A 12,781-nucleotide genomic window follows, 5' to 3' on the forward strand; every position below is an offset into this window, starting at 1 on the left:
TTATATATATAATAGGAGAATGGGTTCCCAGAACCTCATGACTCAGGAGTTTTCTAGGGATAGGATGAGGATAACTTGTCTATTTATTTCTTTCCCACTTATAAGACATACTGATGGGAGAGGGGTTTGGGGCCAGACATGTAATCTGGAGCATATGCAAGAAAAATTGTAATTTCAAAACTTCTGTTAGTTCTTTGTGTTGTTTGGAATGGAACCCAAAGTAGCAACTCACATGAAAAGGCCCTTTGTGATTTTTGAAGGCAAATCCCAAGGAAGAGACGTAAGATAAAAGGGGTTCTGAAAGTGTCCTACATAATAAAGCAAAAGAAAGTGTTACTGACCTGGAACTTAGACAAGAGGGAGAATGGGAGAAGAAAGTTCATGATGGGAAGTTGGGATATCACTTACATGGCTGTCTCAAGCCTGGACTCAAGAAAAGGGAAGCAACTTGTTCTGCATGGCCCGACATATGGTATTAAAAGTCAATATTTTTCTTTTGTTACCTCCATTATCATGAAAACTCTGATAGAAATCTTTGTGTTTGTACTGTGTGGGGAGGCCTAACAAGGGACCCTATCCGACCTTCATTGGCTGTTCTCACTCAAGGAGATGGTAAGAAAGGGTAAGAAATCAACTCACAGTAGGAATTTGAAGAACATTTGAGTACACCACAGAAATCTCTAAAAATACTGGAAAAGATATGAGACTTCTCTGATATAGTATGATAGGTGAGGGCCCAGATTATTTTATTGCAATGGACTAACCTCAGAAGGCTGGAAGAGTTGAGACGTTCTGGTTACATACATAAAGAATTTGACCCATAGCTGACTTGCTTTAAATTGTGGCTTCTCTTATTATTCAGAATTTAAGTAACTTGCCCAGGGAAACCAAACTTGACATGGCAAGGACATCTAGACTTAAGTATCTATATGTAAAGTTTTCATTTTCCCACTATACTACATTTCCATCATGTGCTAATTACTAAATCTTTTTAGAGTATTAGAGTCAAATGAAAGACTTGGTGGCAGCTTGGAGCCTAGTTAAATGGTGACTCAAGTTACTTCAGGCAGGCAAAGTAGGGGCATTCTTAGGGCTGGCCCACGTACACTTTTTCTTGATTGTTTTGGGGGCAAGTCTCCAGGGATTAGCAGGCTCAAGTCCTTCTCTGCTCCAGTTCTTTTAAAATCTTGTTTATATGCTAATTTTACTCCACCCTTAGCTGGGGTTCTATCATATGTCAAGTAAATAGTGACCATAATGAGAAAAGAAACCAGAAATGCAAATGAATAAAGACAAAGAGTGCGAGAGAGCAGGAACCAGTTTAGCGGAAACATAAATTCCTGCTTAGAGCCACATTGTCTCATATCTAAACTCACACTTGTATTTTTTATTTACTCTGGCATAAGAAGATTTCCTTGCATTAGTAATGATATTGTTAATGTTTTATAGGGTGTAGAAGTCATGGTCACATTGAAATCCTCTCTCAGTGGGTAGAGGATTCTTGAAATGAAATGGATAGTGAGTTTGAATCAGACTGTCATGTACTTCTACCAAGGACCTGAAAATTCTGGGGGTATTTTGGTGACTTTGGGTCCTCTTTCCATTGTTAACAAATACTCCTCTCTATATCTCCAAAGAAGTTTCCCGGCAGCTCCCACTGTCTCCATTTTTGCATCTGAGACTTACTTCTCCTCTGAGTTCCAGTCTCTTCTGCATCTCACAGAAGCTGCTCATTTTTCCATATTGTAACAGAATCTTCCTAGGAGAGAGGCTGGAATTCTCCTGGCTACTATCTTCTCCTTCAGATCATTGCTTGTCAGCCTTCAAATAACAAAACAAAATAAAAAGCAACCCAATAGATTCTAACTCAAAGCAACCTCATGTGCGTCAGCGTAGAATTGTGCTCTGTGGGTTTTTTAGTATCTGAGTTGTCAGAAGTAGATCACCAGGCCTTTTTTCCAAGGTATCTTTGGAAGGATTCAAGCCTCTAATCTTTTGGTTAGCAAGCTAATGTGTTAATCATTTGCATCACCCAGTGACACTAACTTTCAGGTAGATGTTCTTTTTCCTGCCAGGTCAAATCACTCATATCTTGTTCTCGTCCCCTTGGTCGCTGACATCCACACATCATCTCCTGACTAGTTCACTTCCTTCATTGATGATTTGGGGATGACTATCAATTGTTATCTTAATCTAGTTTAGGTACAGTCCTAGCATGTTTTAACATTTGTGTAGGTAATCAATTCAGCAACTCAGTCTCCAAGATCTGAGGCATTGTTAACTCCAGTGTCCTTCATTTCACTCCTTTTCAACCAAACTCTATTCAGGCAACAGTCCAGTGTTTTACTCTTTGACTTCTATCATTATCTTCATAGTATCTCCCATTTTATACTTGCATTTGGACCTCATATGCACTTCTTGTCCCTAACCCACTCAGTTTTCTCACCTTTTATCTATACTTTTCTGACTCTACTTTTCCCCTACACAACCTGGATCCCATGGTTTGTACAGCGATCTAAACATATCATTTACAAATATCTTTGATTACTTTCTACCCCTTATGTTTCTATCATACCTATCTATCATACCTATCTGGTAGACTTAGAATTTGCTAACTACTTCCTTTGCTCTTGGATTTGAGGAGGGAAATATATTGAAAAATATAATCACATAGTAGCACAGGTTGGTGTGTTGACAAGTTCATGCTCTCTCATTTCAGTATGTTTCTCAAATTTTTATTTGTCTTTACTCAACTCTCCCATTTCCTTCAATGACTTTTAAGCCTTATTTATGTCTTCAAACCTTATACTCAATCCTTATCCTTCTCACGGGACAACCAAGAATATCAAGGAAATTAGATGTAAATTTTACTTTTGGATATAAACTTTTCTACATTTACTTTTGGTTTCCTGTCACCCATTCTTTCTTGATAACAGTATCTTGATTTGGTGACCATGTTCTTTAGGGATGAATCGTAATTGGTGTTAGTTGCCACTGTGTCAACTCTGATTGATGGTGACCCCATGTATGTAAAGTAGAACTTATCTCCAGGAGTTTCAAAGCTTTTGGAAGCAGATCACCAGCTCTTTACTAAGGCACCACTGGATGGGTTCACACTGCCAACCATTTAACTAGTAGTTATGAGTACATAACTGTTTATACCATCAGGGGCTTTCTGGAATATAATTAGTCTAACCCAGTTAAAACAATTTCATTTCCCTTGCCAGTAATTGTTTTAGCCAGGTAAAGAAATTGTGGTCATTGATGTGAGGTCTGTTGAGGGTCTTCTGGAAAATGATCTCTGTCTCAGAATTGTATCCAAGAAAGAGCTCCTTTCTTCTGGTCTTTTGATATTTTTCTATGTATAGTCTGGAGCTACTGTAATGATATTTTGACTAAGAGGGGAGTAGCTGATAAGCTGAGGGTATCAGCACATAAATAGAGGGAAAACCTGGGTCTTTGATGACATTATTAAGTCACTAAATTAACCAACTTGGTGGCTGATCAGATTAAGAATTGGGCTGCTCACTTTAAGGTGAGCAGTTCAAACCCACCAGCTGATCTGTGGGAGAAAGAGGAGGCTGTCTAGTCCTATAAGCATTTACAATCTCAGAAACCCTATGGAACAGTTCTACTCTGTCCCAAAGTGTCACTATGCGTCAAAACAAACTCAATGGCAGTGGGTATAACTATCATGCTTCTTAATGATTTATTATTTAAGCTTCTATTGGTTGGATTTTCTGTTACTTGCAGCCAAAAGCATTCTAAATGTTATACTAACCCTTTCTTTGGATCTGTCTTCATTTCTTGTTGTTGTTAGGTGCCATCGAATCAGTACCGACTCATAATGACCCTATGCACAACAGAATGAAACACTACTCGGTCCTGGGCCAACCTCACTATTGTTTCCACACTTGACCCCATTGATGCTGCTACTCTGCCAATGCATCTCGCTGGGGGTCTTCCTATTTTTCTCTGAACCTCCACCTTACCAAACATGATATCTTTCTCCAGCAACTGGTCCCTCCTAACAATATGTCCGAAGTATGAGAGACAAAGTGTGGCCATCCTGGCCTCCAAGGAGCACTCTGGCTGCATTTCTTCCAACACAGATCTCCTGGTTCTTTTGGTAGCCCATGGCACTTTCAATATTGTCCTTCAACACCATGACTCAAAGGCATCAATTCTTCTGTGGTCTTCCTTATTTACTGTCCAGCTTTCACATGCATATGAGGTTATTGAAAATATCATGGCTTGGGTCAGGCACACCTTAGCGCTCAAGCTGACATCTATCTTCATGGTCAATCCTTTATCTGCTCTTGATTGTGTTATGGTGTCTGCATTCTCTGGAACATTGTTCCATCACTCATTACCCCTTCATCCTGCATCTTCTTCCTCTCCTACTCTAAATCTATTAACTTGTTTAGATTTCCTTCAAAGTTAAATGTTTCCCTTGACCCTACAGATTCCTTTACCACTAAATAAACCTCTCTCCTTCCCTTCTCATGCAAACTTTTTAGAGTAATCTATATATTCTGTTTCCACTTTTTCATTTCCCATTTACTTTTACAGTCACTCAATTTGATGTCTGGCTCTACCTTCCATTGAAATGGTGCAAGTTAAAGTTGTCAATGATCTTCTAACTACTGTATCCAATGGTATGTTCAAAATCTTACTTTGTATTCTACTTTTGCTACATATGATCCAAATTATTGAATCGCTCCTATTTTTGCTTGTATGCAGCCATGATCTTCCTGATTCTCCTTACATCTATGACCCTTCTGCTAGGTATCTTGTGGATGGACACAGATATCTTCTTCTTACCTTTCAGTTTTCTGACCAATTTCTTTTCTTATTTTCTCTGAGTCTGTACATCCACTTTTGTAATTTAAATTGTCATCTTTCTGTTAATGGCACTCAGCTCTCAGACCTCTTGCCTGACCTTCAGACCCATTTATTGAATGACTTACTAGAAATCTAGGAGTCTAGTGGTGTAGTGATTAAGCATTCAGCTAATAACTGAAAGGTCGGCAGATGAAACACACCAGCCACTTCAAGGAAAAAAGATATGGCAGTAGGCTTTGTAAAGATTTCCAGTCTTTGAAACCCTATGGGGGCGTTCTATTCTATTCTATAGGGTAGCTATGAGTTGGAACTAACTCTATGATAATGGGTTCTAGTTGTTGTTTTTATTTTTTGTACTAGAAATCTATACCAGGATGCTACATCATCCCTTCAAATCTAACATGAGTAAGCTAAATTCATCATCTTCCGCATCAAACTTTCTTCCTCCTGTATTCTCTAGCTACACTCATGGCCCCACTGTCTACTAATCACTTAAGAAAAATACTTAAAGACTATCCTGAAGATCTAACTTTCTTCCTCTCTCCTCATTCAATTTGTCACTAGATGCATTGGTTTTGCCTCCTACATACCCTCTCAATTCTTTTCTGCTTCTTCATCCTTACAGTAACATTTTCATCCACAGAAAAGGGAACATCCTTATAGTTCCATCCTCTATCACTTCTCTTCTAATAATAACCTCCTACTTGCTCTTCTGGAGTCCTGGTGTGACACTATAAGATAAACATTGGACTTCTAACTGCAAGGTTGGCATTTCACATCCACCAGTCAATTCTCAAAACCCTATACATGGTTGCTATGAGTTGGAACAGACTCAAAAGCATTTAACAACAAAAATGCTCTTCTACCTCCATTTCTAATCTCTCATCTCCATGAAGTCTATAAAGACTTTATATATCTTTGCTGCAAGTTTGATCATGCTATGTCCTGGATTGAATTCTTTCCATGACTGTGAGTTTTATTTATAAGGTGAAATATTTGTTCTTTAACAGGACATACATTCTTCATGTCTGACCCTTGCTTACTTCTCTAGGTTTATCTTCTTGCATTCCCCCACACAATTTATTTTACAATAAATTGTATTGCTAATTGTCTAAGCATATCACATTATTTCTCAACACACACAAATACATACGCACTTCACCTAGTTAATTCTTTAAGTATGATGCCATTTTTAAATTCTACTGCAAGACTACCATTTCTATCACTATGATTTAACATATTGAATTGGGGTTTCTGGGCTACCAGTGACTAGCTCATAGTGAGGATTCCTGGCCCATAGTAATGTATCCTTAATATTTGTTGAGTGCATAAATGGGTGGATAAGCATATTTTCTGGAGAGATTAATCTCCTGGATCTGAGAATAGCTGTGTAGGTGGACCTCCCTCTATAACTTCAACTGAGGACTTGAAGTGTGAACTATGAATTGTGCCTATATACACTTCTGAGACTACCTGGTCATGGTTTCCATATTTCCCACCCTATTGTAATTCTCAAATTATGTAATTCTACTCATGGTAGAATAATAAGAGGATTTCTACACAGTGTTGTTAAGTGTCATCAAGTCGGTTCTGATTCATAACAATCCTGTACAGGGTTTCTGAGGAGCAGCTGGTTTGAGCTACTGACCTTGCAGTTAGCAGTCCAATGCTTAGTAAACAGTAAAAGTAGTTTATGATTCTGATTATTTGCATAAAACTAACATGTACACAAATAAACTGTTAGTTTTACTTTCAGACTATCATAGAGGATCAGTTTTCTGATTCCACCCCCCCGCCATATCTCCTTGTTTGCTTACTATTATTGCTTCAGCGTTACTGGTGAGATGATCAGGAAGGAAATTCTTAGAATTGGAAGAGGTTGAGGGAAAAACAAAAACAGTAACCTAGTTTTTACAGAGCACTATAATTGAATGAGGAGTTCTGGTAGAGTAGTAGGTATGAATCGGGCTGTTAACCTCAGGGTCAGCAGTTTGAAACTACCAGCTGTTCCGTGGCAGAAAGCTGAGGCTTTCTGCTCCCATAAAGATTTACAGCCTTGGAAACCCTGTACAGGGTTGCTATGAGTCGGAACCGACTCCAAGGCTCATAACAATAACAACATAATTGAATGGGAGTCCAGTAAGCATAGTGGGCCTCAACTGCTAATTGTAAGGTCAGTCGTTTGAGCTCACCAGCTGTTCCATGGGAGAAAGATAAGACTTCCTACTTTCATAAAGATTTTGAACCTTGGAAACCCAAGAGAGCAGTTCTACTCGGTCCTATAGAGTCACTATGAGTCAGATTCAACTTGATGGCAATGGGTGGGGTCAGTGTTTGGGGATTCTTTCCAGTTTAGAAATGTTCTTTTTTTTGTGACTCCTTCTTTTCCCCAATGGCTCTACATCTCCCAACAAACACCTGGAGTTCTCTCTACCTTCATGAACATATATGAACAATTCAGACCAAGGCTCGTTCTAGAAAGACTGTAGAGCACATGGATTTAGAGTCATTACCTCATGTGTCCTCCCTCCCTGAAACACAAAAAGAGAAGGAAAGCTCTTTTCTTAGTGAATTAGTGTGGGATTTCAGGAAAATGTATGGACTAGGCAGACCTTTGGTTGTTTGATGTCTTCTGACCACATTACAGAATCAGTTTATACTTGAGCTGGTCATCAGGCCATGGAAACATTTGTCTTTGAACAATGAAGGTTAAGATTCTTTAAACTCCTTGTAGCTTCATCCAACCACAAAGATTTCTCAAAGCAAATCAAGGGGGAGATAATAACAGTAATAAAATTATATCCTTTTTTTTTTCTTTTTGGTGTGTGTGTGTGTGTGTAGAGTTATCCAGAAACTTTTAAATGCAGGCTGGTCTTGAGGTTAAGTGACAACACTAAACTGAGAAAGACAGTATGTGAGGACAAGGACACAGGGACTTTACTAATAAGTGCCAGACTCTACTCTTCCTCTTGCCATTTTCTGCAGTGACATGAATCATGACCACATCTTTCCGGTTGTGGAGGGGAGGGCCTCAGTCACACATAGATGCTCCAGTGCATACTGACATGCGCCTTGTCAGATGGCCTGAGCATGATTGTGAGCTGTCCACATGTACTTACCCTGTATTTAGAGTAAGAAATGAAAAATCTCAAGAATGCATGTCTACTGCTCCTAGGCCAGGTTACTGTACCTCTTTAATATGCAATAAAAGCCAGTAGAAGAATGCTAATAGAGGCACCCTGTTGTTGTTAGATGCCATCATATTGGTTCCGACTCATAATGACCCTGCCTAGGTGGAGGCAATTGGTAGGTGAAGAGCCTTACAGATATGCAGAGCTGTGTATTTCAGAGTGGGAAGCAGTGGGAGATGGAATGGAAAGTCTGACAGGGCATATTTTTACTTGTCTTTGAGAAGTAAATTCCCTTCTTGACCCAATCTTTGCTCAAGAAGTACCAAAAGGGTACAAATATGGCACCTTTTAAGAAGACCTTATCCTACTTTTGATTTCAAGAAGTTTATGATGCTACAAGGAGCCCTGGTGTGGCTCTTTAGGAGAAGCACTAGATCACAAGGTCAGTTTGAGCCACAAGGTTGGCAGTTCAAACCCACCAGTCACTTGTCAGAAACTCTACATGGGGTTGCTATAAGTTGGAACCCGACTCAATGACACTTAACAACAACAATGACATGTTGCTGCAAACAGGTTAATCTTGTAAAATTGTCCAAAAAATATATAAACCACCAAGTCCTTCATGCAGAAGATCCATGGGTTTTACTCCCAATTCATTTTATGAAGTAACCATACTTTTAATTCCCATGAAACATGAGGGGTCATCTACAAGAGCTTCTGGAAAGGTTAAAAAAAGGTTTAAAAAGGAGCACAGGATAGAGATGTTTCCTTTTCTGCCTCTGGACTTTGTTGACTACAGTCAATGACTGGAAACATGGAAGCATCTTAGAACCATGAGGGGAGACATGACACCATTAGGGTCATTGTTGTTAGGTGCCATTAAGTCAGTTCTGACTCATAGAAACCCTGTGGACAACAGAATGCACTGCTGCTCAGTTCTACAGTATCCTCAAAATTGTTGCTATGCTTGAGTCCATTGTGGCTGCCACATTGTTAATCCATCTCTTTGGGGGTCTTCCTCTTTTTCGTGGATTCTCTACTTTTCCAAGCATGATATCTTCTCTAGGGACTGGTCTCTTATGATAATATGTCCAAAGTATAAGAGACAAAGTCTCATCACTTCTAAGGAGCATTCTGGCTATACTTCTTTCAACACAGATTTGCTTGTTCTTCTGGCAGTCCATGATAATTTAAATATTCTTCTCCTACCCCATAATTCAAATATAGAATGTCTTTTATGGTCTTCCTTATAATTGTTCAACTTTCACATGCATAAAAGGCAATTAAATGTACCAGGGCTTGGGTCAGGTGTACCTTAGTCCTCAAACTGACGTCTTTGCTCTTGAACACTTTAAAGAGGTCTTGTGCAACAGATTTGCCTAATCTAATATGTTATTTGATTTCTTGACTGCTGCGTCCATGAGTGTTGATTGTTGATCAAAGCAAAATGAAGTCTTTGACAACTCCAATCTTTTCTCAGTTTATCATGATGTTATTTATTAGTCTAGTTGTAATTTTTGTTGTCTTTACATTGAGGTGCAATCCAAACTGAAGGCTATATAGTCTTTGATCTTCATCAGTAAGTATGTAAATTCTCTTGGCCTCCAGTGAACAAGATTGTATCATCTGTGTATCGTGGTTGATAATGAATTTTCTTACAATCTTTTGGTAATGTTCTTCCAGCATCTAGGATTATTTGCTTAGCATACAGATTGAGTAAATATGGTGAAAGGCTACAGCCCTAATGGACACCTTTCCTGATTTTAAACCATTCAATATCCCCTTGCTCTGTGTGAATGACTGCCTCTTGGCATACAGAATCCTCATGAGTACAATGAAGTGTTCTGAAATACCCATTCTTTGCAATATTATTCATAGACTGTTGTGACCCACATAGTTGAAAGCTTTTGCATCGTCAGTAAAACACAAGTAAACATTTTACTGGTATTCTCTGCTTTTAGTCAAGATCCATCTGACGTCAGCAATGATATCTCTTCTGAATCCTGCTTGAATTTCTAGCAGCTCCCTGTTGATGTACAGCTGGAAATGTTTTTTAAATTATCTTCAGCAAAATTTTGTTTGCATGTGATGTTAGTTATATTGTTTGATGATTTCCACATTCTGATAGGGTTCCTTTTTTTTTGGAATGGGCACAAATATAGATCTCTTTCTACTGGTAGACCAGGTAGCTGTATTCCAGATTTCTTGGTATAGAAGAATGCCTCCAGTGCTGCATCAGTTTGTGGAAAGATATCAATTTGTATTCTGTCAATTCCTGGAACCTTGCTTTCAGCCAATGCCTTCAGTGCTGCTGGGACTTCTCCTTCAGTACTATAGATTTTGGATGATACACTGGCTTGAAATGTTTGAGCAGCAACCAGTTATTTTTGATCTAGTAACTTTGAGTATTCCTTCCATCTTCTTTTGATGCCTTCTGCAGCATTCAGTATTTTGCCCATTGTTGGTGTTAAGTGCCATCGAGTTGGTTTTGATGCCTAGCAAACCTATACAGAGTTTTCACGGAGTGGCTGGTGACTTTAAACCACTGACCTTGTGGTTTAAACCAATTTTGTAGTCTAGTGCTTTATCCCACAGCGCCACACCAGGACTTAATGTTGTTGTTGTTGTTATGTGCCGTGGAATCGGTTCTGACTCATATTGACCCTGTACAGGGTTTCCGAGGCTGTCAATCTTTATGGGAGCAGAAAGCCTCATCTTTCTCCTGCGGAACAGCTGGTAGTTTCGAACTGCTGACCTTGTGGTTCACAGCCTGATTAGTAACCACTATGCTACCAGAGCTCCTTGAGTGGAATCCTTCAAAATTTCAACTCCAGGCTTGTTTTATGTTTTTGTTTTTGTTTTTTTTAGTTCTTTCAACTTGAGAAATGCTGAGCACGTTCTTTCCTTTTAGTTTCCCAACTCCAAGTCTTTGTATATTTCATTGTACTTTACTTTATCTTCTCTATCTGCCCTTTGAAAATTTCTTTTAAGTTCTTTTTCTTTCATTTGCTTTAGCTTCTCTATGCTCAAGAGCAAGTTTCAGGGTTCCTTCTGGCATCCATTTTGGTCTTTTCTTTCTTTCCTGTCTTTTTGATGACCTTTTGTTTTCTTATTGTATGCTATTCTTGATGTTATCCTACAACTCTTCTGGTCTTTTGACCATTGGTGTCTAGTGCATCAAATTTGTTCTTGAAAAAGTCTCTAAATTCAGATGGAATACATTTAAGGTCATATTTTGACTTTCATAGAGTTGTTTTAATTTTCTTCAGCTTCTGCATGAAATTGCATAAGAGCAATTCAGGGTCTGTTTCATCATCATCCACTGTCCTTGTTTTGGCTGATGATATCGAGCTTCTCCACCTTTTCTTCCCACATATATAGTTAATTTGATTGCTGTGTATTCATCTAGTGTGATCCAAATGTCCAGCTATCATTTATGTTGTTGAAAAAGATATTTGCAATTTAAAAAATTGGTCTTGCAAAATTCAGTCATGTGTTCTCTAGAATCATTTCTATCACCAAGACCATATTTTCCAAATACTGATTCTTCCTTTGTTTCCAACCTTCACATTCCAATCATCAGTAATTATCAATGCATCTTGATTGCTTCTTTGATCAATCTCAGACTGAAGTAGTTGGTAAAACTGTTCAATTTCATCATAACTGGCTTTAGTGATTGGTGCATAAATTTGAATAATAGTGGTCTCCCTTGTAAGTATATGGATAATATTCCATCACAGACAGCATTGTACTTAAAAGATAGAGGTTTCAGTGTTTTCTTTGATGCCGAATGTGATGTCATTCCTCTTGAATTTGTCATTCCTGGAATAGTAAACCGCATGATTACCTGATTCAAAATGGAGAACATCTGTCCATTTCAGCTCACTAATGCCTAGCACATCTATCTTTGGTGTTCCATTTCATTACTGTGCATTTCATTACTTCCATTACAGTGAGGATAGGAAAAAGGAAATGGGAAAGAAACTGGGTCCTTGATTACATTGTTGAACCACTGAGTCAACCAAGCTCAGGACTAATATTTCTTTGGACTTCTAGCTGGATTTCTTTTATTTGCAACCAAAGTATCCCAATAGATACTGAGTGACTGGGATTTAGCCCTGCTATAACTGATATCAAACAGCCAGTGTTGGAATCTCAGCTGTTATCAGCCACTAACTTTATGACCATAGATAAGTTATGTTATCTCCAAGAGCCTAACTCCATATGGAGGAAGTTCTAACATAAAGTGTGCAAATACCTAAGAGTTATTATTATAACTACTGTTGTTATTAATATTATGTGATATAATAATAACAGCATCATAGTCTGGCTCTTAGTGTAGTACTGTAGAATAAAAATTGGACTGCTAACAACAAGGTAGGTTGGTGGTTCGAACCCACTTGTCACTGCTTGGAAACCCGATATAGGGTCACTATGAGTTGAAGCCGACTTGATGGCACTTAACAACACCAGTTAGCCTGCATTGACATTAGACAGCAGTGAGAATGCTTAAAAGTTGTTCTGTGTTTCTAAGAAAATCACTGCACCCTGGAGCATTTTTACCTTCCCTTTCCCCTAAGGATACATGAGAAGAAGTCAGTCTGATACACTTTGGGGTGGGAGAGGGTGTTAATGGAACAGACAAGCAACATCTCATGACAAGCAAAAGGTAATTTATCAGATTGCTTTGAGGGCTCACATTCCATGAGAGTGTTTGCAGCAATGTCAGTGCGCACATAGGGCTCAATCCCCCATCACCCATTGAGTTATTTTTCCTTTTCAGTAAGAAGTGGAGAACTCCATGA

Source organism: Chrysochloris asiatica, unplaced genomic scaffold (assembly GCF_000296735.1).
Source record: "Chrysochloris asiatica unplaced genomic scaffold, ChrAsi1.0 scaffold00100, whole genome shotgun sequence".
In the NCBI taxonomy this organism is placed as follows: domain Eukaryota; kingdom Metazoa; phylum Chordata; class Mammalia; order Afrosoricida; family Chrysochloridae; genus Chrysochloris; species Chrysochloris asiatica.